The sequence below is a fragment of the Mauremys reevesii genome, linkage group 7 (assembly GCF_016161935.1).
Source record: "Mauremys reevesii isolate NIE-2019 linkage group 7, ASM1616193v1, whole genome shotgun sequence".
Lineage (NCBI taxonomy): Eukaryota > Metazoa > Chordata > Testudines > Geoemydidae > Mauremys > Mauremys reevesii.
Genome location: NC_052629.1, coordinates 99,142,373 through 99,168,666, shown reverse-complemented (window position 1 = coordinate 99,168,666; position 26,294 = coordinate 99,142,373). Strand labels below are relative to the sequence as shown.

General features: G+C 42.8%; 1 protein-coding gene and 1 pseudogene across 5 annotated transcripts in view; one reads left to right on the top strand and one right to left on the bottom strand.

Moving 5' to 3' along the window:
• The window catches only part of CACNA2D3 (calcium voltage-gated channel auxiliary subunit alpha2delta 3), an 839,197-nt gene that overhangs the window by 803,946 nt on the left and 8,957 nt on the right, over positions 1-26,294 (bottom strand). Inside the window, exon 1 of one of the 5 annotated variants that reach the window (XM_039480713.1) lies at positions 18,066-18,131. The exons of the other annotated variants lie outside the window; for them this stretch is intronic. The gene's annotated coding sequence lies outside the window, so the exon portion shown is untranslated. Of the gene's footprint in view, positions 1-18,065; positions 18,132-26,294 lie in introns of those variants that run through there. 5 annotated transcript variants of the gene reach the window in all.
• LOC120369066 lies at positions 17,182-20,214 on the top strand (annotated as a pseudogene).

Below are 26,294 nucleotides of genomic sequence, written 5' to 3'. Positions count from 1 at the left end.
TATGTAATCACAGTTGCTGGATTTCCATGCAGGTCAAACCAAATTTTGCAACATTCAGTGACAGAGGCTGCTGCTGTTGCATGAAAAGTATTCTGATTATTGAGAAATAGATCCCTATCAACCATCAGAAGGTATACTGGATTTCCTAATATACTTGGGTCCATATCTAGTTTACTCCATTGTTGCACAGATGTTTCATGTGTTGTATTAGCTAGGGATTTATTGAAGATACAGCACTGGCTTTATCATCTTTGGTGCCTAAAATGATACAATTCTCTACCAAGTTTGTTTGTAGGTGAGCAAAATTTGCATAAAGAGGCTATCTGGCTGATGCTAGTTGCCTATTGGTCTACAGTTTCAGTTTGATCAGATATATTGAAAATATACTTCACTTATTTTAGGCACAAAATAGTCCTCTTCCTCCCCTACCCTCACTAACTCTAACTGATGGCAAATTAGGAGCAATCCTTACTCATTGTGGTATTCAGTATGGCTACTCTGATCATCCTGCTTTCATTACCCACTCTTGAAGCTACTTATAGTTTGTCCATGAAGCCCTGAAGCAGCTCTATTTTTCCAAAGGTTTCCACTATATTTGTATCACAGCAAGGAGTGCAGTGTTGCCCACAACCACTGCTAAAGTATCTAGGTGCCTACAGTCCATCACAAAGAATTAAAGATTGCAAAAAATTATTTTACTTTGCACGCCCTGTTAAGAGCTGACGTAAAGCATGTCACAAAGAAAGTCATTGGCAATGCACACCACCTTGTACTGGTCCTACAAAAATTGATGTACAACACCACACGTGTGAGCACCCTGTCCTGGCAAATGATCTACTGTGTAGAGCACTCTCACAATATCAGCCACAGAATTTTGATTTTGGGTGATCGCACACAAACCAGAAAATACGTGAAACTATGCATTTTGACTTTCAGACTGTAGGTATAAATCTGCAATGCTGGCAATAAGAAGAGCTTTACATTCACTATGGAGAGAACCCACTGAGAGGAATTAATTGACATGCAAACATGGAACCCTATGTAATGATGGGCATTTTGGTATACTATAAGTCACTATTCAGAGTATGCCTTACTTCGGTTTTTATTAATTTCAAACCTTATGACTGCCCTATTCTGGATATAAATTACTTTCACCTTAATCGGAATATAACTGGCAGCAATTCCTTCTGTTTAAGAAGCTGACAAAAAGCAATGCATAGAAACAGGAACTGAAGCACAACAAGTCACTTCACTCTGTAAAGTTCAGATTTTCGCTTATTAGTGTCACACTTCATGGATGCAATGGTAATGTTTACACCAAGATAAATGAAGTATTACAGTGGCTGAGTATTAATGAAAGTATTTTTAAAAACTCTGAGGCAGAGAACAATTTCTTTGACACAAGGTGGTGTTGATGAGGTTGTTAGTGTTTGTTCAATGAGTGAAACAAATGCATCAGTAATGAGTTAGCATTAGAACATCAGCCAGGAGACTCCCACAAACCCTTTGACATGCCACAGTGACCTTAGTAATATTATAGTGGATGTCTTCAACCAAGCTGACTGCTGTCCCAAAGTGTTAGCGTTTAACAAAACATTCCCCAAGCCCATGAAAGCTTATGCCCAAATTAATTTATTAGTCTCTAAGGTGCCACAAGGACTAAACCTGTGTTAAATTAGTCAGAAATTAAGTATGGATATGCATCTATTAAAATGCAGGCAATGCATCTATTAAAATTGTAGGTGCATTATGTTAACTGTTCAAGTTTATCTGACTGTCCTTTAAGTTCTACTTGCTGATCAGAGGTTCACTGAGCACACAAGGTGTAGGTCAATGGAACAGGAAGGAGAGTAGCAAGGGAAGTGATCTGCCTGTGCAATTGTGGACGCAGACAGAATCACTTTCTCTGATGTCTCTTCATAAGAAGAATTGTGAGGGTTCAAAGGAGTGAGTAGCACAGCAGGATCATTTTCATCACACACAAAAATTCAGCAAGGCCTGCACAGAATTAGAGGATCTGTGGAGTACTTCCAGGTCCTCATTGAACATCAAAGCAGACTTCCTCACCCTGTTTAGAAATGCCTCCGAGAAAAGCCAACTGCTGTATGATTACTTGAATCTAAACTAACAGATTGCTCATGGAGACTTACACACTTTGACCAGAGTTTTCAAAAGTGGTAACTGATATTCAGTGCCACTTGGTTTTGGGTGCCCAGCTTAAGGTGTTTTGGGCCTCATAGTCAGAGATGCTAAGCACATGCAGTTCTTGTTAACTTCAGCAGGTGTCATGAATGTTCAGCCCATGATGTCTAAAGTTGAGCACCTACTAATTGGAACACACATGAAAAAAAAGCATTTGTGAAAGTTTTGAGATTAGGAAACTGTTGAGATATTTGTAGGATATTACTGTGTACACCAGGGATCTGATAAGCTTATTAAAAAGGAACTTTAACCCCTGCATATTGCCACTTACACTGATTTGTTTTCAGCTAAATTGAAAGGCAGAGCCATTACATTCATGGTCTCAAATCTTAAATAACATTTTCAAGTTCTGTATCCTGCCAACTGAAAATGCCCAACAGTTTATTTTTAAACTAGAAAAGCAATGCCATTCAAACAGGAACTACTTCTACACAGAGATTTCACCTCAGTACAGACAACAGTTTCCTGAAGTTTATGGATATTGGGTCAAAAAAAGAGCTGAAGGACTGAACTTTACAATTTGTCGTAGAGTAACTGAAGGTCATGACAAACTGAAATTTCCTCTAATACATACAATAAGAAATAAATGTCACAAGTATAGCTCAGACTGCAATCCAAAAATCTATTAAATCCATCTGGAAGGCACACACAAGAAACTGCATTTGAGGGCTTGTCTACATTAGGGTTGTCAATTTTCTACTTGCGCAAAACCCAACACCCTGGCCCCAGCACCTGCCCCTCCTCTGAGGACCTGTCCCTTCTGAGGCCCCGTACCCTGCTCACTCCATCCCCCACTCCCTCTGTTGCTTGTTCTCCCCATCCTCACGCACTCATTTTCACCAGACTGGCTCAGGGGGTTGGGGTGTGAGAGGGGGTGAGGGCTCCGGCTGGAGGTGCAGACTCTGGGGATGAGGAATTTGGGGTGTAGGAGGGTGCTTCGGGCTGGGACCAAGGGATTTGGAAGGCAGGAGGGGGATCAGGACTGGGGCAAGGGGTTGGGGTAAGGGAGGGGGTCAGGGATGCAGACTCCAGGCAGTGCTTACCTCAGGCAGCTCCCACAAGCAGCGGCATGTCCCCTCTCCAGCTCCTACATGGAGGAGTGGCCAGGTGGCTCTGTGTGCTGCCCCGTCCACAGGCACCACCCTCCCCCAGCTCCCATTGGCTGCAGTTTCTGGCCAGTGGGAGCTGCAGAGCTGGCGCTTGGGGCAGGGGAAGCATGCAGAGCCCCCTAGCTGTCCCTATGGGTTGGAGCCAGAGGGGGGACATACTACTGCTTCCTTAGCTCTGCTGTGCCACCGACCAGACTTTTAACAGCCCGGTCAGAAGGGTCCCTTTTCAACTGGGCATTCCAGTCAAAAACTGGACACCTGGCAACCCTAGTCTACATGACAGGGTAATGCACTACTGGGGTGTGATTTCTAGGGTGCACTAATGTGTTGTGGGTTAACTGGTCTGTGTAGTCCCTGCTGGTGTGCACTGAATGTTCCCGAGGGTGCTTTAACATCATGCAGCACAACATTAAAGCTCAAATTATTTAGAGACCATTTAAATAGTTTAGGTTATAACTATCTTTCATTATAAACTCAGTTTTAATTCTTGCACTCACAAATTCTCAAAGAAAATCTAGCTGAAATTCCCCCTGTGTGGTCTTCTGTCAGGGTCTCACCAGAGCTCACGAGTTTCAGTCAGTGCCTAGTTTAGAAGTATTACAGGGTTCCCCGATCTCTAGGCATGCCCTGACCTTGTGGAACTCATGCTGCTTGCAGATAATCATTTTGCAGGGATATACATATACACACACACACACACACACACACACACATACACACACACCTCTCTCAAAATCTAGGAGATTACATGAAGTATTCTATTATAAATGTTTGCTGTAATTCATTTCTATATTTTGAATTCTCTTTGTAAACTGATGGAATGACTCAGCAGAAAACGTTGCTGACAGCAAGCTCTTGCTCAAGAGATTGCATAAGCAGAAAAAGAAAACCAAGTCCCTGCCTTAGGATCCAGTTCAGTCCTGTGACCTTGGATGTGAAGCCCAGCCTGCAAAGGCTTCTTTGTGTGTCTTAGGGTATGGCTACGCTGCAGAGGTCTGATTGCAGCAGGGGCTAGCATAGCCTTAATCTAGATAGCATGGCTAAAAATAGCAGTGAAGGCATGGGTTTCAGCATGGGCTAATAACACAGGTATGGCCTTAGAACCCTCAGCGGCTTCTACAGCTTGCATTGATGCCCGTGTAACCACATTTGTCTTGCTATTTATATCCATGCTAACTAGATTAAAGCTAGTGCAAATATACCATGCTCCAATCTTACCTCCTCCTGCAGCATAGACATCCCTGTTGGCTGTTCGAGGGTGAGTACCTTTAACTGGACAGAGGAAAACTGGACTCTCATAACCTGTATTTATATTTTAAAGGTTTTATTTTAAGTCATTTTAGAATATAAATGTGTACTATGAGAAATTTTGCTCACATGCAGACAGTTTACCTTTTCATATTAGTATATGCTGCTGCATCTACTGCTAAACTGGTAAATGAAAGTAAAAGATTCACAGGTCTGTCTTCCGGGGATACCTAAATTGATTAGGAAGGTTTGAATTGAATATCATCTTTATTCTCAGAAGTATGTTATAGTGTTAATTACATTATCTGTTTCATTAGTGAGCATGTGATTTTTAATTTAGACAGGCCAGGGGGATAAATGTCTGTGGGCATATGGGCACGCAGTCAGTTTGGACTAAGAATATCAGTGAAGTGCAATACTCTTAGCTATGTTCTTAGTCCAAACAGGTGCATTATCTGACTACATTTTCCTCCCTGTCAGAGAAAATGGCATACACTGACCACTGCTTAGAATCATAGGGTTAGAAGGAACCGCAAGGATTAGCTAGTCTAACCCCCTGCCAAGATGCAGAATTTGTTGTATCTAAACCATCCAAGACAGATGGCTATCCAGCATCCTTTTGTAAACATCCATCAAAGGAGCTTCCACAACCTCCCTAGGCAGTCTGTTCCATTGTCCTACTGTTCTTACAGTTTGAAATTTCAGGGAAAACTTCCTATCTAAATCTGCTATGCTGTAGTTTGAACCCTTAATCTCCTCTTTTCCAAACTAAACATATGCAGTTCCTTCAGGCTTTGCTCATATGGCTTGCATACCATCCCTTTTGATCATCTTTGTTGCTCGCCTCTGGACCCTTTCCAGTTTCTCTACATCGGTGACCAAAATTGGAGACACTACTCCATCTGAGGCCTAACGAGCGCTGAGTAGAGCGGTACTATCACCTCCTGTGACTTGCATGACTTGGTTAATACAACCTAAAATTACACTGTTTTTTTGCAACAGCATCTCATTGCTGACTGATGTTGAGGTTGTGATCCACCACTACTCCCAGGTCCTTCTCAGCAGTGCTGCTGTCAAGCCAGTTATCCGTCATTTTGTATTTGTGCATTTGTTTTTTCTTCACTAAGTGTAGCACCTTACATTTGTCTTTGTCGTCTATATCCCTGGTCTCCAATTTAATCAAGATCCCTCTGAATTTTAGCTCTGTCCTCCAAAGTGCTGGAACCCCACCCCCCCAGCTTTGTGTAATCTGCAAATTTGATCCAGGTCATTAATAAACCACCACCAGACCCAGAACAGATCCCTGTGAAACCCCACTTGAGACCTACTTCCAATCTGACATCATTCCATTAATAGTTACTCTTTGTTTGCAGTTGCTTACTCTTACAGCTACAGTTCCATCAACTGAGGGCCCACATGCCCATTTTTGGGGGGGAGATAAAAGTTTGTTGACCTCTGGTGACCCAGAATAAAATGATTTAGCATAAACATGAGACCATCAAACTAACTACAGCATTAGCAGGACAGAGGTAGCCTAAGCCTATTAGACAAATAGTCATTTGCAGAGGAAAAAAAACCCATTTCATCTCTCCCTTTTCTTCTTCCTCTTGTTTCTCCTTTTCCCCTAACTCTTGTTCCACCCCCTACTATTTCTCCCTTTCTCACTCATTTTATTTCTGACAATGTGTATACAGAGTTTAAGTAGTTTTACACAGATGTCACTGACAAGTCTGAAGGCAGTGGGCTTGCAGAGGTGTAACTAAGGGCATAATTTGCAGAACCTCTATTTCCTAGTGATGATTAGAGTTGTGCAGACAAACTGATTTGTTGTCTTGCTGTTCCAAGAATTAAAAAAGAAAAAAAATTGTTCCAAGCAAACAAAATTTTCAGCTAAACCAAATATTTATTTTTAAAAAATGTTTTGAATTAACACCACACAATTTTGTTTGACCCCAAAACAAAATATTTTGGTTAGATTTCAAGCATTTTTTAAATGTTTGATTGTTTTCAAAGTAACAGAAGAATTTTTGAACCCTCTCCCATCAAAAATCAAAACATTGTTTGAAGAGCGTTGAAACAAAAGGTTTCAATTTTATTTGTTTAGGTTTAAAAAAAACTAATTTGGCAAAATTGACATGAACATTTTGCAAAATGTTTTGGTATCACTGAATCTGCATGTTTCACTGAAACAAGTTTTCCCAGCTCTAGTGATGGTACATTGTCAGGGGAAGAACCCAGCTTGGCTGTAGAGCACAGGGAGTGTTACTAGGGCCAGCAAGATTTTTTTTTTTAAATACACATTTACAAATGGAAGCACATTTGATATGGAATCAGGTAGACAGTAACTCTGGAGGCCGACAATCTCATTATTACCAAGTCGCTGTCTAAGACAAAACTACATTGTAATGTTAAGTTTCTGTTCTGACAGTAGATAATGATTGAGCCTATTTAGAGAGTTACATTGTCCCAGGTACCATCTGCAGACACAAGAAGAGTTTATGGGAGGAAACAGAGGTTTGTAATCCCATCTTGTCCCTTTTCATTCTGGCTTTTCAGATGATGTGAGGAATCCAGGTGGAAAGATATGCTCTCCATCTCTGACTATGTGGCAGAGAGGAAAACGTAATTGATTAGTCTTATTAAGGAAACTGCTTTTGCCAAAAGCATTTAGTTACCCAGGTTACCCATAATATGAATTATATTCTGTGCAGCTGTAGGAAAAGTACAACTTTCTGTGCAAGGCAAATATTTTATTTTTATTTTAAAAGAAGTAGCTTCAGTTGCATGAAAATATCCAACTGATAGCAAATGAGGAGTGCAATGTTAGCTTAATTAGAAAATTAATGAGAAAGGGGCATTATGATCAAAGAAATCTAGATCTAAAGGATTTACTTTAAATGTCGTATAATCTCTGTAATATCACTTTTTGTGCCTGTGGAAATATTAAGTGAGAAGAGGTGATTCAGAGCCATCAAGAGGAAAAACAGAGAAAGATAGGCAGAAATATAGCATTAAGTGAAAGATTCAAGAGAAACAGATCTTCCTGGTCTCTCTTTAGTTCATGCTTCTAACAAATAAATCATTGGCACGTAAGCATTTCTGCAGAGTATTACTTGGGAGGACACACATGCTGGAGTAGTCTTGATGCCCAGCATTGGCTACACCATGTTGGCAGTTATAGCAATATGTTGCACCATATCAATGATCCCGTATACAACAGTTATTGTTAGCTAACAAAGTTGTCTATAGTTGACAGTCAACAACTATTCCCTAGTAAATTCAGCCATAGTTGATCTTGGAGTAGATTTGACTGTAGAAACAAATGAAGTTGAGTATTTTAACCTGGGTAGAGCTGCTTTTTCACTGAAGGCTTTAAAGTGGCATTTTGGTGGGGGAGGGCAAGTACTACATATCCAAGTGAATTTGTTGCATATAATGAAAAGCAGAGCTATTGCTTATATCTGGCATTTGGTCCTAAATTCAGTTTTGCATTTATGTGGGTTAACTTTTCCATATCACAGTAACTTGATGTATGTTCACACTTTAGAATACAAACTATTTCTAAATCTTATATTTTTATCAAAATAAATCTACATTAGCACATTTAACAGTTAGAGTAGTAAAATTGGAAGCTGGGTCCATTTCTGACTCTGCCATTGATACTTAGTGTAACTCCAGTAGGCAAGTTTTAGTCTCTTAGGGTATGTCTACACTACAAGACTATTTCGAATCAACTTAAGTCGAATTTGTGGAATCGACCTTATGAAGTCGAATTTGTGTAGCCACACTAAAAACACTAATTCGACTGTGTGAGTCCACAGTAACGGGGCCAGCATCGACTTTGGAAGCGGTGCACTGTGGGAAGCTATCCCACAGTTCCCGCACTCCCCGGGGCCCATTGGAATTCTGGGATTTCCCCCCAATGCATGCTGGGGGGAAAAAATGTGTTGAGGGTGGTTTTGGGTAACTGTCATCATTGAACCGTCAATCACGCCCTCCCTCCCTCCCCGAAAGCGCCTGCGGGCAATCTGTTCGTGCACTTTTCTGCTCAGTGACAGCGTGGGAGCCACAGCACTGCGAGCACGGAGCCCTGCTGCAGTTATGGCTGTTGTCAACTCCTCGAACCTTATCATCCACCTCTTCCACAGTCAGCTGCTGAGAAATCGGGCTACTTTTCAATGGTGCTGCGAGCACTGGTGGACCATGGGGGATGTTTTACCAACATCAACGTCGGGAGGCCAGGCAAAGTTCATGACGCGCGTGTTTTCAGGAACTCTGCTCTGTTTAGACGCCTGCAGGAAGGTAGTTTCTTCCCGGACCACAAAATAACTCTTGGGGATGTGCAGATGCCTATAGTGATCCTCGGGGACCCAGCCTACCCGCTAATGCCCTGGTTCATGAAGCCCTATGCAGGCGCCTTGCACAGCGACAAGGAACTCTTCAAGTACCAGCGAGCAGCATGACCTGTGACTGTTCAGTTTCTTTACAGAGAAGCTGAACCTGCCCCTGTTTCTTTACCAAGTTACTGTTGACTAGCATCTGCAGTTACATACCCCGCCCACCCCGCTTCCTCAACTTCCAACACACGTTTAAAAATAAAATACATGTTCCACTGTAACTTTACAAAGGTTTCTTTATTGATGACTTTGCATTAAAGGGTTGAAACTGGGACACAGACTGTGCTGGGTAGGGTGTGCGGTGATGTAAAGACCACCTCTAAACTCGAGGAATGACAGGCTCCTGCTCCCAGAGCTGTCTGCAGTGCCGGACTGGTTGTTTCAACGGAGCCTGCCATCCCTCCTTTTTGGGACTCTGTGTGCAGGGGCTATGTGGCCTTGTGGCGGGGGAGGACGGATACAGATTCCTCTGCTGCGTGGCTCTGTGGTCCAGGACAGGGACCGTTGCATGAGATCTGTAACCCCCCTCCCCCGCTACAAAGTCACGTACCCCCCCACCCACACAGAACCTGCAAACCACCTCCCATACCGACCAGGGTGCCTACTGACTGCACTGTGTGTGTGACCTGCTGCTGATCCTGCCCCCGTCTCTGTACCCTGCTAAAGGTGACTGTCCTATGCAATACCCTACCCCCGTACCCCCCCCCCCCCTCAAACCCCGCGGTGTGGAAAAAAACAAGAACGAAACAATAAATAAAAGCAAAGTATTTTTAATAATTAACCAGACAGTCAGGGGATGAAACTGGGATTGGGGCTAGGGTGAGTCAGGAAGGGAAGGAATTCTCAAAAATTAGGGTATGAGAGCTTTTGGGTACTTGAGCACTCTGCTGGGGTGCAGTGACAGTTTTCACGGCCCCTGGCGCCACTCCTTCTGGTTACTTTGGGTGACGGGAGGTATGGGACTTTGTGGCGGGGGAGGGCGGTTGCAGATACACTGCGGGGGGGCTCTGTCCTCCTGGCTGCGGTCCTGCAGAACATCCACAAGGCGCCGGAGCGTGTCCGTTTGCTCCCTCATTAGTCCAAGCAGCGTTTGAGTCGCCTGCTTGTCTTCCTCACGCCACCTCTCCTCCCGTTCGCTGTGTGAGCGCTGGTACAGAGAGAGGGTCTCCCTCCACTGGCTCTGCTGGTCCGCCTCGGCTCGGGAGCACCCCATAACTTCAGCGATCATCTCGTCCCGTGTCTTTCTCTTTCGCCGCCTAATCTTTGCCAGCCTCTGTGAGGGGGATGCTGTGGCAGGTCTGGAGACAGTCGAAGCTGTGTGATGGGAAAGAGGGAGTGAATTCCTTGCAAAGATACATTTTTGCGAACAATGAACACAGTCTAGTCTGTGTCTGTGAACAACACCATGCACGGCACCTATCTCGTCCGCACTCCTGCAGCAGGCAATCCTGAAAGCATAAACTCTGCCCCTGTTCTACCCCATCGCAGTGTCCCCCGACCCTTGCACTTCTGGGTTGAGATCCCAGTGCCTGATGGTGCAAATTTCATTGTCGCGGGTGGTTCTGGGTAAATGTAGTCAGACATTCCTTCCTCCGGGAAAGCAACGCCAGACAATCATTTCGAGCCCGTTTTCCCTGGATTGCCCTGGCATACGCCATAGCGTGGCAACCATGGAGCCTGTTTTGCCTTTTGTCACTGTCACCGTACGTGTACTAGATGCCGCGGACAGAGGCGATTCAGCAGCGCTACACAGCAGCATTCATTTGCTTTTGCATGACAGCAGAGATGGTTATCAGCCATATTGCACCATCAACCACGCCAATGTAAATTGGCAAGGTGATGACGGGTAGCTGTCCTATTGCACTACACCTTCTGCTTCTGTCATAGGTGCCCCTGGCCGAGATCAGCCGGGGGCGCAAAAGACAAAACTGGGAATGACTCCCCGAGTCAATCCCTCCTTTATGGTATCTAAAAATAGAAACAGTCCCGCCTAGAATATGGGGCAACTGTACTAGGGTTTTAGTGTATCAGAGAACTACAGAGCACAGCCGCTCTGTGTCAGATCCCACAGGAATGACGAGCTGCGTGCCATTCACAGGGGGTGCCCCTGCAACAACCCTACCTGTTGCTTCCCTCCTCCTCCAGCCTTCCTGGGCTACCGTTGTAGTGTCCCCCCATTTGTATGCTGAAGTAATAAGGAATGCAGGAATAAGAAACAGTGACTTGTTAGGGAAATGAAATGAGGGTAAGGCAGCCTCCAGCTGCTATGATAGTCCAGGCAGTACAGAATCTTTTCTTTACACATGAAGGGCGGGGGCTGATGGAGCTCAGCCCCCTGTTGCTATGATGAAGACGGTTAGCAGGCCGTCTACTTATGGGCTGATGACGAGGACAGGTAGCAGTCCTATTGCACTACACCATCTACCGCAAGGCTGATGATGAGGACGGGTACCAGTCATTTTGCACCGTCAGTCACCCATGAGGCGGGGGAGGGGGGGCAAGGATGCTACCATAGCGTGCCGCAGCATCGCGTCTACCAGCAGCATTCAGTACACATAGGGTGACATTTACAAGAGTCAAGAGATGATTTCTTTCCCTTTTCCTTCGGGGGGCGGGGGGGGCTGTACATTGACGAGCTATGCCCTGAACCACCGCGGACCCTGTGTTTGACCCTAGAAGCATTTGGAGCTCAGCCAAGAATGCAAATGATTTTCGGACACAGCGGGAACTGTGGGATAGCTTGCGTCCTCAGTCCCCCCCCCACTCCCTCCATGAGCGTCCATTTGATTCTTTGGCTTTCCGTTACGCTTGTCACGCAGCAGCGTGCTGACACTCTGCTACGCCGTCTGTCCGGAGATTTTTTAAAAATACTTTGGACCAGGCGTAACATTACGGTAATTTTCCTAATTAGATGCAGGAGTCGCCGAGCGAGATTGCCCTGAGGAGGGTCACTGAAGGAGATAGAGAGTGCATGCTGCGTGAAAGCCAGCACAAACCAGGGGCCTATGCAGCCGTGCTCGGGGAGGCAATGCTTCCTGAGTACCTCATGAAAGCCTGGCGCGGAAAAGTGTGCTACCACGGAGCACCCAATAAGGCAGCTCTCCCCAGGAACCTCCTGTGGAGGCTTTTCGATTACCTCCAGGAGAGCTTCGTGGAGATCTCCCAGGAGGATTTCTGTTCTATCCCCATATATAGAGAGAGACCTCCTTTTCACATACTTCAGATTCCTGTTATATTAAGAATAAAAGTTTACATGTTTAAAGCACTTACCGACTGCTCCTTCCCCTGATTCAGGGTCCGGGTTAACGGCCGGGGAGGGTTGGTAGGGGATCTCTGTGACAGTGATGAAGAGATCCTGGCTGTCGGGGAAACCAGCGTTGTAAGCGCTGTCGCCTGCCTCGTCCTCCACAAACCCTTCCTCATCTTCTCCGTCCGTGAACATCGCCGAGGAACTGTCCGTCGACACTGTTCCATCGTCAGAGTCCATGGTCACTGGTGGGGCAGTGGTGGCAGGCTCCTTAGCGTCCGTTTGCCGCTTTGATTTTTTGGTAGCCTTGTCCGGGGTCCTTGATTTTCACGCGGCGCTGCGTTGCATCCCGCCTGTATCCTCTGTCTCTCATGGCTTTGGAGACCTTGTCGTAGGTCTTTGCATTCCGTTTTTTGGAGCGCAGCTCCAAAAGCACAGACTCCTCGCCCCACACACCGATCAGATCCAAGACTTCCCGGTCAGTCTATGCTGGGTCCCTCTTTCTATTCAGAGATTACATAAACTCCTCTGCTGGAGAGCTCTGCATTGCTACCGGTGCTGCTGAGCTCGCCCCGATGTCCAACCACAAAATGAGATTCAAACTGTCCAGACAGGAAAAGGAATTCAAATTTTCCCGGGGCTTTTCCTGTGTGGCTGGTCAGAACATCGAAGCTCGGACTGCTGTCCAGAGCGTCAACAGAGTGGTGCACTGTGGGATAGCTCCCGGAGCTACTAAGTTCGATTTGCATCCACACCTAGCCTAATTCGACATAGCCATGTCGAATTTAGCGCTACTCCCCTCGTTGGGGAGGAGTACAGAATTCGAACTAAAGAGCCCTCTATGTCGAATTAAATGGCTTCCTGGTGTGGACGGGTGCACGGTTAATTCGAATTAACGCTGCTAAATTCGAATTAAAGTCCTAGTGTAGACCAGGCCTTAGACTATCAAATGGGTATGATCCAGGAATGCTTCAGGCCATGTGCTCCTGCCAAGATTTAGCAATACACCAGGTCAAGTCATCTCTCCTCCACCCCACTTAAATAACTAGCACCAAGCAGGGTAACCGTTTGCCAGTTTCACTCTTCCCTTTTAAAAATGGGATGAAACTCTCCACTAGATTCACTCTTTTCTTCACTGACTGCAGAAGAGAACTGGCCTAGGCTCTATCATCTTTGGCAGTTTGGAAACTGTAAGTAGTAAGGCTGACCCCGAATGCAATACTTGCCTATTAACTCATAAATCACATTAGAACATTCCAGTGCAAGATGCTATAGACAGCCCTTGTGAAGTGTATTTTGGAAGTCTGTGTGACCATATAGTTGACAGCATTGCTCTTCAAATAGAAGAGTGTCATTGTCATATTTCATATTTTACATTTAAGAAGAGGGAGGCCAGATGCCCAGTAAGGCAACCTTGTTAAAATTTTAACAACCTATGGATTGTAGCAGCAAACTTTAGACACCGGTATCTGATTTTTATTATTGCAACATATGGTCTGAATCAAAGATGGATTTCTCTAAGATACTCATGTTCTGTAGCTTAATTGCTCTCTTTGGACCTGATCCAACACCTATTGAAGTCAATGGAAAGACACACATGGATTTCAATAGGAGTTGGATCTGGCCCTCCACACCGTGTTGCGTCTCAAAGTGAAAGCAGCAAACCAGCATGTTGCTGTTCATATAGCTTTGAATAATGTTAGCTGTCTTATGCCTGATGCAAGAATAATCCTGTTAAGAGAAAAGGTTCTATAATATTGTATTTATGAGAAACATAGCAACTTCTGCTGCTTTTTTCTTCTTCAAATTCACATTTCATCTGTTCTCTCCTGATAATTTTCCAAAGTGGTAAGGAAATTTATCCAAGAACATATTTAACCTTAGAACCTTGGCAAATGTACAGTCTATATTTTCCATATTATATTCAGGTTAACAAGAAATATTCACACACTAAACCAACCACTCTACTTTTCTAACACAGCCATTAATAATTGGGCCTACGAATTTGACTTAATTGTAAGCTCAATTGTAAGAAGTGAGTGTAAATTCATAAGAGGTCACAGTAACCTATAACAACAAATGCTGATGGGGAAAGGTATAAAAAGGGAGACAAAGATTGAATTATTCCAAACTAAAAGACTTATCTATCCAATTAATTCAAAGACAGTGTTAAGATCATCTGTGGTAAACAAGAACAGTAAGAGACAAAAAAAATCAGTGAACCAAAATGTATCTGTCCTATTAGGCGTGAGTGGTTGACAAAATAACAAGGAGAGGGACTATTCTGCCCATTACTCCCCTTTTGGGGTCCCGATGGGAAGAGGTTATGAGAAAAAAAAATTGGAAACTGGAGCAAACCCCCACCATCTCCTTCATCCCCAGACCTCTTATCTGATCCTGGCGGGGAAGGGGGGGAAGTGTCCTGACCAGGCCAGAAAGAGAGACAAATGACATCACTACTTCCACCAAGTCAGCTAAATCCAAAACGCCACCCCCCTGGGTCCTCTTCACCCTGCTTCCCATTTGATGAGGGAGACAGCTAAAAACAACGTCCTAAATAGCCCAATGCTGGTATGAGTTTGCCAAGTCTCAGGAGTGGCTGATGAGACTGTGTGCTGGGCCTGTGTTTGGTTTTTTTTTGTTTGTTTGTTTGTTTTTTAAATCAGTGAGGTTGCAAGTGAGAATCAACACGGAGACAGAAGCTACATTTTCTCTCTTTGCTGTCCTTTTTTCTCCCACTTTCGTGGGAGTTAGTGTTGTTTTGTTTTACAGGAAGCAGGATTGGACTTCAACAGCAGCAGCAACTCCCTTTGATTTCAATGACATTAGTGCAAGCTTCAAAAGTGCCAAGGTGCCTATCTGCATGTTAATTCCCTTTAAATGTCTGATCTTGGAATCTACATGGTCTGACTGAGATAAGTGACTTAAGCAAAACACAAGCCTTCAAAAACCTCTCAACTTGTACTACATCTTCAAGACAAGAGGATTTGAGGTCCTTGAGAAGTATTATATTCATGGAATCCAGTAATCTACAACAATGCTAGTTGTACCGAAGTCTATATCCTCACTGGAGAATAAAATGGAATTAATCACCTTACAGAATGCAGAACTGAATGCGAGTCTCTCAAAAGATAAGTCAAAATCTATTGAAACAAAGCAGTTTACTCAATGCGTTCAGCATTAACTTATTTGAGAGAAGGAATTGATGTACTTAAGAATTCTACCCAGAGGGAAAAATACCTTCAGTTTTTGTGGATAATCAGTAGTAAGAAGTGGGTACTGAGCCTGACCTTAAGACAGATTTTCAGAAAAGGTCCAATAGATTGGTATCCCTGAACTGTGTGCTTTCATTAATACATGGAGAGCCTACATTTATACACCCTAATCTAATGATTGGATTTACATGTACAAACTTGGATTGTACCTAACCTCTGAAATTGGGCACTTTTGAAAATCTGACAGATTTGTTATTTCCTAGAGCTCAGCAAAAAGGAAGATATTTTCCTTTTAAGTGTTATAGGAATAAAGCTTTAGGCAAGGAACCCCAAAATTGCACCTTTTTAGGGTGATCATATGTCCTGTTTTGGCTGGGACAGTCCCCTTTTTAAGTGCTGCCCTGGACATCCCAACATTTTTTGGCAAAACTGGGCATTTGTCCCATTTGCTCTTGCCAACTTATGATCAACATATTCTGTGCTATGACAGTGGTGAGCTGGAGCAGGTTCTCAAGAACCGGTTGCTAAAATTAGACCTCCATGGAGAACCGGTTGTTAAAGGGCCAGGGGGTGGGCAAAGAACTCTGGTCCATGGGCCGGACCATCCTGTTGCTCCCAAGATTCCCAGCTGGGGAGGCTGAGGCTCCCACGGCCCTTTCCCCGCTTCCCCCTAGCTGCAGCGTGGCCAGCCGCTGGCACCAGCTGGGCAGCTCAGCTGAGCTCTGGAATCATCCTGCTGCCACTTTTTGAATGGCCCAGAAAGATGGGGGGGGGGGGCTGCTGCAAGCTCCAGGGCTGGCCAGAGGGGAGGGGAGGGGGAAAGTGGGGCAATTGGCCCAGGCCCTGCAGGGGCCCCCGGCCCCACGAGGATCTCTCCCTCGGCCCCTCCCCCCCCTTAAATCAGAACTTTTTATAGGGAACTGGTTGTTAAGATTTTGGCAGCTCATCACTGGCTATGGAAAACTCATTTTGAAATACCTCAGTGTCCCTGCTGTGTGGTTCCACCCCACCCCCAAATGAAGACAGAGCACAATGGAAGCCAACGGCAATACAACATAGAGATCCATGCTACCAGCACAAAGCCTTGGACCCTTGATGCTACAGACTGATACCAGAGATCTGTAGGATTTGGAGTTTGCTTTCCCATGATTCTCCACTTTATAACTAGGTCTAACTAGAGACCTCCAGAAGAGGAGTATAGTTAATATTTATAAAAAGCTAATTAATGTTTTCTCCCAGAACTTCTGTGAGGCAAATAGGTAAGCATTATTCAATTACTATGCCCATTTTACAGATTGGGGAATAAAGACAGAATTAAGTGACTTGCCCCAAGGCCACAGAGACTCGGGGGTAGAGCTGGGATTGAAAGCCAAGTCCTTATGTAGTTTTAGGATTAAATTCAGCTCTATGCAGAGAGCCAGAAAAAGGTCTGTGCACCACTTACTTTATTTTGACAGCTCAGACAGGATTAACGCGATGTATAGGCCTTGTTCTGAGCCTTTGCACAAGGTTGAATTTCACTTCTAGTATGTTAGATGAGATGTAGTAGTTAGCAAAAAAAAATCTCTTTTTGTGTGTAGAAGAGAATTAATGCTCTCAGGACAATAAGAAATTAAAACATTCCTTCTACTGAGTAGGGAAAGTATTCTTTATTGGAGCCTGCATCACTATATACATATCATCTTTGTGAAAGTTTCTTCTCAGAAACAGTTTGGCAGACACCCAAACCCTGCATGAGGGTAGGATGTTTGCAAAAAGCTAGAATGGAGAAAGGTAACTATTTGCAGGTTGCTTACTGTATTTAAGAAGATACTGTACAAAACAGTATAGTAGATGGTTATATGTTCTGGTTTAGAAGTTGAAATTTTTTTTCATTAACTTGTTTGAGGATTTTTATTATTTGGGGTTTTTTAAACTATGAAAATGTGATTCTGTGACAGAAATACTGTTGCAGATATTACAACTTTGTGCATTGCAGTGATAGCTATGGATCATGTAACAGCAGTGTCCAAGCCCAAGGGAACACTTGCTTTCACCACAAAGGTGGCTCTAGTAGGACTGGTGATGTCCCAGATGTTTGAACTACACCGCCACTTTAAAGCTAGAAAGCATTAAGTCCTCCTAAGTTGCAGACTGGTACAACAGTGACCCAGTTAATGTTTCCCACATGATCTTTTAATTGGAATTCCAAAGCAGAAGGAAAAGTATCTTGATTTCCCATGGATATATAGTGTGGACTCTGTGCTGCGTAACAACATTCCATTTCTCTTAACATACTGGATTCATAAGAGTTAGCTTTAAAACAGTTTAGTATCTCAAAAGAGGAAAAAAGCTAGATTCTCAGCAGCTCTAAACTAGTATTGTTTCATTAAGTTCAGTGGAGTTATGCTGATTTATGCCAGCTGAGAATTGGGTCCTGTATTTTTAATTCACAAGTTTTGATTTAGTATAATGGATCTATCTTTATGCAAGTATTTCTATAGCATGCTCACCACCTTGGTATCTGAGCACCTAAAGACCTAATTACAGCTGGGAAAAACTGGTGAATATTTTTTCCCTAAAAATATTACACCAAATCACCTTCTGGCAAGATTTTACATCCCCCAAACTTTTGGGACCTGAACTGTTTGCACTGAAGCATACAAACCTGCAGTTAAATCATGAGATAATAATCTGCTCTGAGAAAGAAGTAGGCAGAGTGTTTTGGGGCTGCACCTGTAACAGACGAAGATAGTCAGAATCACCCTCCCAGTAACCCCAATGCTCCAGGGATAGTGTTAATGATGCCAGGTCTATACCTGGAACAGCAGCACACACAGCATGTAGCAAACCTACCCTATGGGGCAGAGACAAGGCTCCCATTATCCCCATTGCATTCTGCCCCTTCTAACCCACCTGAATTCAAGGAGGAAATTAACAGCATTGCTATTTGCTTTTACTCTCATGCTGCTGCTCACAGTGAGAGCAGGGTGGATAACTGATGGTTTTGTTTAGTCTCTTGCCTTTCACAAAAATGCCTGTGAACTAATCATTTTGAATCAAAAAACTCAAAAATTGCAATAAAAATAATTAAAAAATAAAAAAATACTAGAAAGTGTTTTCATTTGGCCCCAAGTGGATTTTTTATTCCTTTTAAAGGCCTAGATTCACAAAGTGTCAGGGGGTGAAGGAGATGTAGCCTTCCCTCTAACTTTTATCTCAGTGGTTAGGGTATTCATTTGAGACATAGAGAATAAATTTAAATACAGGCCTCCCATTTCTCAGAAGCATGCTGAAACTACTGGGCTATGAGATAGTCTGGTGTAGATCTCTCTCAATTTCTGCTGATGAAGCTATTCCATCTTTTGTAAATTAAATAGTCATTGGAGCAGGGACATGATGTGGAAGACTCAAGTTCATAAGAGAGTACCCTAACCACTAGGGTAGAGTGTCATTCATAGTGGCACCTCAATCACTCATAATGACTATTTGCTATTCTCCCCTCATCATAGTGCTTCTTCAATGAATAACCATTAAGCCAGAGTGAGATTTGCTCAATAGCCTGGTGATGAAGTTATTCATCCAGGATGAATTATGCACCTAAAGTGGCAGTTAGACACCTACATCCTTTTGAGGCTCTAGCCTTTAGTTCTCATCCCTACTACAGCCATTGATTGATTTCAATACTTTATAGTTACATAGCAAACTAAGAAAAGCAAGTCTCCATGCAAAAATTTGGGGATAACAGAGAGTGGGATTACCAAAAGCAACTGGTGTGGAAATAACCCAATTTCCCACTGAAATCAATGATAAAGTACCCATGAATTTCAACAAGAACACAGCTAGGCGAAAGCCAGGGCCGGCTCTAGGCACCAGCAAACCAAGCACGTGCTTGGGGCAGCACAATTTCAGGGGTGGCATTCCGGACATCTTTTTTTTTTTTGGCTTGGGGTAGCAAAAAACCTAGAGCCGGCCCTGGCGAAAGCTTTTGCAAATCCCACCAGAAAAGTTAAGTGACTTTCCTGGGAGTCATCCATTGCATTTACTTGTTTGTGAAGTGCTTATAACTGGTAGCTATATCCACGCATCTAAAACCAGATCGCTCTCCCCTCCCCACCCCCATGAATACATACACGCACACTTTTGCACAAGAAATTGCATGCACAGTTTGCATGGATAGATATGACATTTATGCATACAGTTACAACTGCACATAAAAGTTACATTCCCCCCCCTGCACAGTTATGAATGTTACAGATTATCATGCAAATGGCATTATGATTTCAAATTCTTACATAACAAAGTTGATTATAATCAGAAATATGCCCCTTCAAAAAGTATAAGTCAAATGCAACAGTTGTCTCTGCTACATTAACTAATTTGATTAAAATAATGACTTTTCTGGAGACTGTACCAACTTATTTATGAGTTTTTAAATAAACTCATCAGAATGATCCAGTTGTCTCATCACTATTTTGCTCACCAAAAGTGAAATGCAATTGACTTGATGCACTGGTTTTTAACAGATATCCTGTATGCTATTTTTGAACTAGGTTGCTAAGCTAGGAGTAGCTAAAGGATGTTCAACAACTAAAGCTGAAGCCCAGATGTCACAGATGGTCCTAGTAATGATTATGGCTTTTTTGCACTGCTGGCTTCCTCTTGCAGCCTTTGCAATGGCAGCAATGGCTAATCCTCAAGTTTACATTAATCCTGTTATAGCTATCCCTAGGTACATGAGAAAACCCGGCACTGTCTAGAACTGAATTAGCTACATTTTAATAAGGAAACAGCTGAGTTTTGAATTATCTATGTAGTATTGGGGATAGAGATTTAAGAAGAATTTGCTATTGTTCCTTAGTGGAGTGTTTGTTATACTGAAAGACTAAACTTAAATTAATTATAATTATATTTTTCTATGTGACAGAGGAATGACATTTCACCCAACCTGCAGAGGCTCCATGAACCTCCAGGGCATCACAACTGAAGAGACAGTTCCACATTGGGCAGGGTGAGGCTCACAAGCATCTGCATTAAACCATTTATGGAAGCATACAAGGCATGCTTCCATACAAGGCAACAAAAATAAGAATAAGCTTAGTCAAAATGAGAAAATAGAAGATACTGTTGCAATTTAAAGCAACCCTTAAATTTTATTCTTCCATACATACCTCAGACCAGGCATTCCCAGACCTGTCTCCTACTTGAAACAAAACCTCCTGCTCTACTATGGCCTTATATACCTGTCCCAGCTATCCCAGAATGCACTGCTCACACTGATCTAAAGCCTACTGAAGTCAACATTAGTCCTTTCATTGACTATGTTCTGCACTGCACTCAATTCAGGCAGCAAAACAAAGGTAAATAACAAAATGTAGCACACTGTTGCAATACCCCTGCTTCCAGCTGCTCCTCTTATGCACCAGATTCAGATTTACTCAGCTGTCTAGACCCTAGACCTGGCCCCTACCCAGGACTTATAGAAGCTACCCGGTTTCCCCCACCAAGCAGTTCTACAGCTCCTCAGTATGGAGTAGATGGTTCTTTGTCCCCACTCCCTCCAATTACACACAACCAGCTTATCTCTTATAGAGGAAAGCCTGGTCCACACAAAACACTTTGTGGCCCTTTAATAGATAGCTGCATACACACACTTCCTAATAAGGCCCATAGTGAACACATTCATTCCAAGAGGGAGAGACTTTGCCAATCTTTTAAAAGACAGATCCATTTAGATACCTTCTATAATGATTAGTATTTCAACTGGTGAGAGCACTTCAGTCATTTTGCCACCTATTCTCCTTTGGTATGTTTACATTTTTTACAGTCTTTAGGTACTGATACCTGCTTAATTATCACTATATTTAATAGCCAGAACCTAAGCAATATGCAAATGTGCATATTAGACTAAATCCATAGTTGAAGTATCATTAAATCCTTTCCAATCACATTGTCATCTACAGCTGGTGCACAGTTCTGATTTGTTGGCAGTGCATTAGGGCACAAGAGAAACATCCACATCACATCCTTCAACTGTTCTTTACAGTTACAGTTCCCATGGATGTCTAACTATTCCTTTTAATTTCTATAAATGTTGGCTTTTCTTAAAAAGTTAAGAAATTTTTAGCATCAAATAAAATATTATAAGCACAGCTATTCACATGAATATGTTAACATTGGAGACCACTTTTTTCAAATGTTGCCTCTTGTTTTTTGTCAATATAGGTTGTGACAGCCTATATTCTGGTTGGACTCTACCCTCTCCAGTCCTTTCCCATATTGCAGGATCACCAGCTGCACCAATGACAAAGTTAAACCACAAGTTTTTTCCATAAATTGGCAGCTAACTATTTGGGGAGCAGTTTGGAATTTTTGAGTGGCAAATATCCCAGAGTGTACAAGATGTCAACTGAGAAGGCATTTCTAGAGCCAGCAGCTATTGCTCTCTGTCTACACCCTCAGTTCATATGCAAAGTATGCCAGTTATTCCACAGTTTCTTCACCAACACATAGCAATCACCCAAGTATTTGTATGAGTACATTATGGCCTATCCAGCTTCCTAATACTATTTTTTGTTTCAGATTCACCAAGCCTTGTGAGTTTAAGAATTTTTTTAATTGCACAACAAGACAAAGATACCAGGAAAGCGACACAGTAAAGTCAAAGGATTTTCATAAACAATCCATCAAAAAAAACTAAGGTTGTCCTGTGATAGTAAGTTTACAGGGTAAATAGACTGTAGCATATTGTATTTTTTCCATACTTATGCTGCCACCTGGTGGCTGATCAAAGTACCATAAGTTTAATTTTTAACTTTCTGAAGCATGGACACCTGTCTACTTTCTTCAGATATTGTCTCGCTAGAGACCATGCTATTTCTAGTTATTTCTCTGGATAAACACAAAATTCAGTTTAAACACCATAAACTATTTTACACTGCACATAGGAGTTACAAAAAATGTCTTATACTGGAATTATTTGGAATGAATAATTTACGAGGAATTTCCCCTGCTAAAGGTAGAAGTCCATTATCCTTATAAAAATATACAAGCCCCCCAAAATCATTTAGGGTGGATTCACAAAGGTACTTAGGTGCCTCAACCCAAACTTAGGTACCTAAGTCCTAACTCTAGACTCTACTGATTCGCAAAGCTCCCCCCAACCCTGTAGGGTCCTAAACTCACTCGGCACCTCATTTTTCAGAGTAAGAGTTCCATAGCAAAGTTTCTTCTGTTGGGCATATGCATTGCTGCCTCACTAACCATCAGGATGCTTACTCCTGTCTATGTCCCCAAGTGATTCATAAGCTGGGGGAAAATAGGCAGGCAAATGCCAATCTTGTGTGCAGGGCTTGATCTATTTGGTATGCTCAGAGGCCATCTACCAGATTAGGACCCATTCAAAATCTGGATAGATGAGGCGGCCACTTATCACTTTTAGCTTAGTGGTTAGAGAATTCACCTGGAATGTGGGAGACTCAGCTTCAATTCCCCTTGTGCCTGCAGGGGAGAAAGGATTTGAATAGGGCACTCACTTCTCTCAAGACTGTTCTAACCACTGAGCTATGTAATCGCATGTGGGGCTCCCTCAATCTGTCCTCTTGAAGCTTCTCCACTATGTATAAATACTTAGAGTCAGTGAGCCAGGGAGAGAGAGAGAATGACTGTGTAGCCTGGGTGTTCGAGCACTCATCTGGGAGGTGGGAGATCCAAGGTACAGTTCACCTGCTTCTGTGACTAAAGTATTTATACACAGTGGAACAGTTTCAAGTAGGGTGACCAGACAGCAAGTGTGAAAAATCGGGAGAGTGGTTGGAGGGGTAATAGGAGCCTATTAAGAAAAAGACCCAACAAATCGGGACATCTGGGTCACCCTAGTTTCAAGTGGGGGACACTGAGGAAGCCCCAAATCAGAGTCTCTCATTGCCCAGGGTTTAAGCACTCTCCTGAGACACAGGAGACCTCCGTGTTCAACTCTTTCCTTCCCCTCTGGCAGGAAAAAAAAGGGGGAGATAGGAAGAATTGAACCCAGGTCTCCCATATCCTATGTGAATGCTCCAACCATTGAGCTAAAAAACTGTAAATCAGGTGGCACCTCCTCCCCCAACCATTTTGTGTAGAGGGAGGCAGGACTCCTATTCATGCTCATAAAGGCCTGAAGCACTTAAAAAAAACAGGAGTACGGCTGCTACTCTGAAACCTGAAGCACTTAAGTTGCCTGACTTCAAGAGAGGGGTTCCCAGCTGTGAACCACTTCCAGAGATCCCTGCAGCCTGGACTTAAGGACCTATTTCCAAGAGAGGGTTGGCTAGTTTGGTAGCTCCCCACCTTGCATGCTGGCTTTTATGAATTGCAGTTTAAGGCAGTGTGACACTCCCTATCCCTATATTCACCACTTTTACAAGACCATGATAATTTTCGTACAAAGTGTACCTTCTGAAGTAACATTTAAAACATATAATTTGCTGATGATTATCCTGGTAAAATGTGTGGCAACGTATGTAAAGTTACAAAATTCTACTGTATAAGGCATGTTCCAAGTCTGGGGGAAAAGCTTCAAACCAGTCCCGCAGAGACAAAAGGCAAGCCAACATCTCAGCCAGGACTATCATCTAGTTAAGTGGCCATTTTTTGGCAGGAAGAAGGGTGTGAGCAAGAAATTTACTTCTTGGCAAAGTAACAGCTGGAGATTCCCGTGCAAATAGACTTTCTGTCTCCTGAACCTCAGCTGGAGATGATTTTCAAAAAGGAAAATAACTAAGAAGTGAGAACAGAGGATACAAATCATCCCTCCTTCCTTTCTCTCTGCCCACAACATCCACAATGCCTGCAGGACAAGGAAGAAGTATTAGACTGGGGGAGAGGTTCTGGCTGAAAGGCATCCAACTACTAAGACTGCAAATCATGTGGTGAGAGACACATTTTATTTGAAAAAAAAAAAAAGACAGGAGTACTTGTGGCACCTTAAAGACTAACAAATTTATTTAAGCATGAGCTTTCGTGAGCTACAGCTCACTTCTTTGGATGCATAGAATGGAACACACAGACAGGGGATATTTATACATACAGAGAACATGAAAAGGTGGAAGTATGCATACCAACAGGCAGAGTCTAATCAATTGAGATGAGCTATCGTTAGCAGGAGGAAAAAAACTTTTTGAAGTGATAATTAAGATGGCCCATAGAAGGTGTGAGGAGAACTTAACATAGGGAAATAGATTCAATTGGTGTAATGACCCAACCATTCCCAGTCTTTGTTTAACCCACAGTTAATTGTATCTAGTTTGCATATTAATTCAAGTTCAGCAGTTTCTCTTTGGAGTCTGTTTTTGAAGTTTTTTTGTTGCAAAATTGCCACCTTCAAGTCTTAGCTTGTTAAGTTAGATATTAGTTTACATTCTACCTTTTATTTCTTTGTAACCAATTATGACTTTTATGTCTCATTACTTGTAATCACATCAAATCTTTCTGTAGTTAATAAACTTGTTCTACTGTTTTATCTAATCTAATGTATTTGGGAACTTCGTTTCGGTTAACAAGATTTGTGCGCATAATTTCCTGTTAATGAAATGATGGACCTTCTATGTGCTTGTACTGCCCTTTACCCTCCTGGACAATACAAGATGCACATTACTCTGGGACTGGGAATTTGCTGGTGTTGCTCTGTAATATAATGGGTGGGTGGTTAGCTATAGCACTCATACAGTATAGCTGGAATGAATTACATGCTGGAGGCTGTGTGGAAGCAGACCAGATTTTAGTCGAAAGACTCAAATCTTCTCCAATATCCCTAGACTATACAGAGCATGTGAGAATATTCCTGTACTGGGCTACAGAGAATCAGCCATGGGACTTACTGAACAAAACTGAGACTTAAGTTAATTAAGATGAGCTAGCAAAAATTCCAACCTCTATCATTTTGATTATTTTCACAGGGATTTAGAAGACCTTTGTATGTATGCTACATACAAAATACAAATGTGTGTACATAAAAGGGATATATTGACACTTATTCTAACAATTTTTCCTTTGAGTGCGTTCAAGACCCAGACTCAACTGAGTATGTTGTCATTTCAGTCCTGTGACTCTCATGCCATCTCTTCTATATGGGACAAATCCACAGCTCTGTGAAAAGGAGATGTGTCAGATGTTTAAATATCTACAGTGGCTTTCAGTTCCTGTTCAAGACATGGCAAAGTTGCTCCAATGTAGACCATATTGGAGAATTATATTTGATTGGAAAGTTGTGTAGTTTCAACTTATGTATGATAGCCTATAGTGTGGCCCCAATAACAATGCAGCATTACCATGTGTAATGTTACGTTCTGTCCTTATTAAACCTTTGTAGAAGGTCCATTTTATGATGTGTGTAAAAATCTCAGAAAAAGTTGTGCTTAGTTACTTAGTAACTTTTAAAGAAGCTAAAGTTAGAGTAAATCAATTCACCACCTAGACACGATTGCCACATACTGATGTCCAAGTGATGATTTGATAGGGAACTGAATGATTCATTCTGTACAAGGATTTGTAAGGCAGAGAAAGAAGGAAAAGTCTCACGATGGCTTGGGACTTTACGTTATTTTTATATAGATATAAAAATCACAAAGCCACCAGGAAAAGCCTCAGTCTCTAGGGCCTTCTCTAAGTTACCACAGAACTGATCCATTGCCTGCACAGCTCTCACTGGCATCACAGCTCTCCCATTAGCCCGCAGCCAAGATGGCCACAGCACAGCTGATGAATTTCAAAATGCCAACTGAGCCACTTCAGGCCTTATCTACCTCCATGCAAGATGGCTGCCCGGCCAAATCATTCCTCATGTGCCTACTTCCAAAACATCTTCCCACTGTTGTCTCATGTCACTACACCAGGTGCCCTCCAACTTTGGATCTTTGAA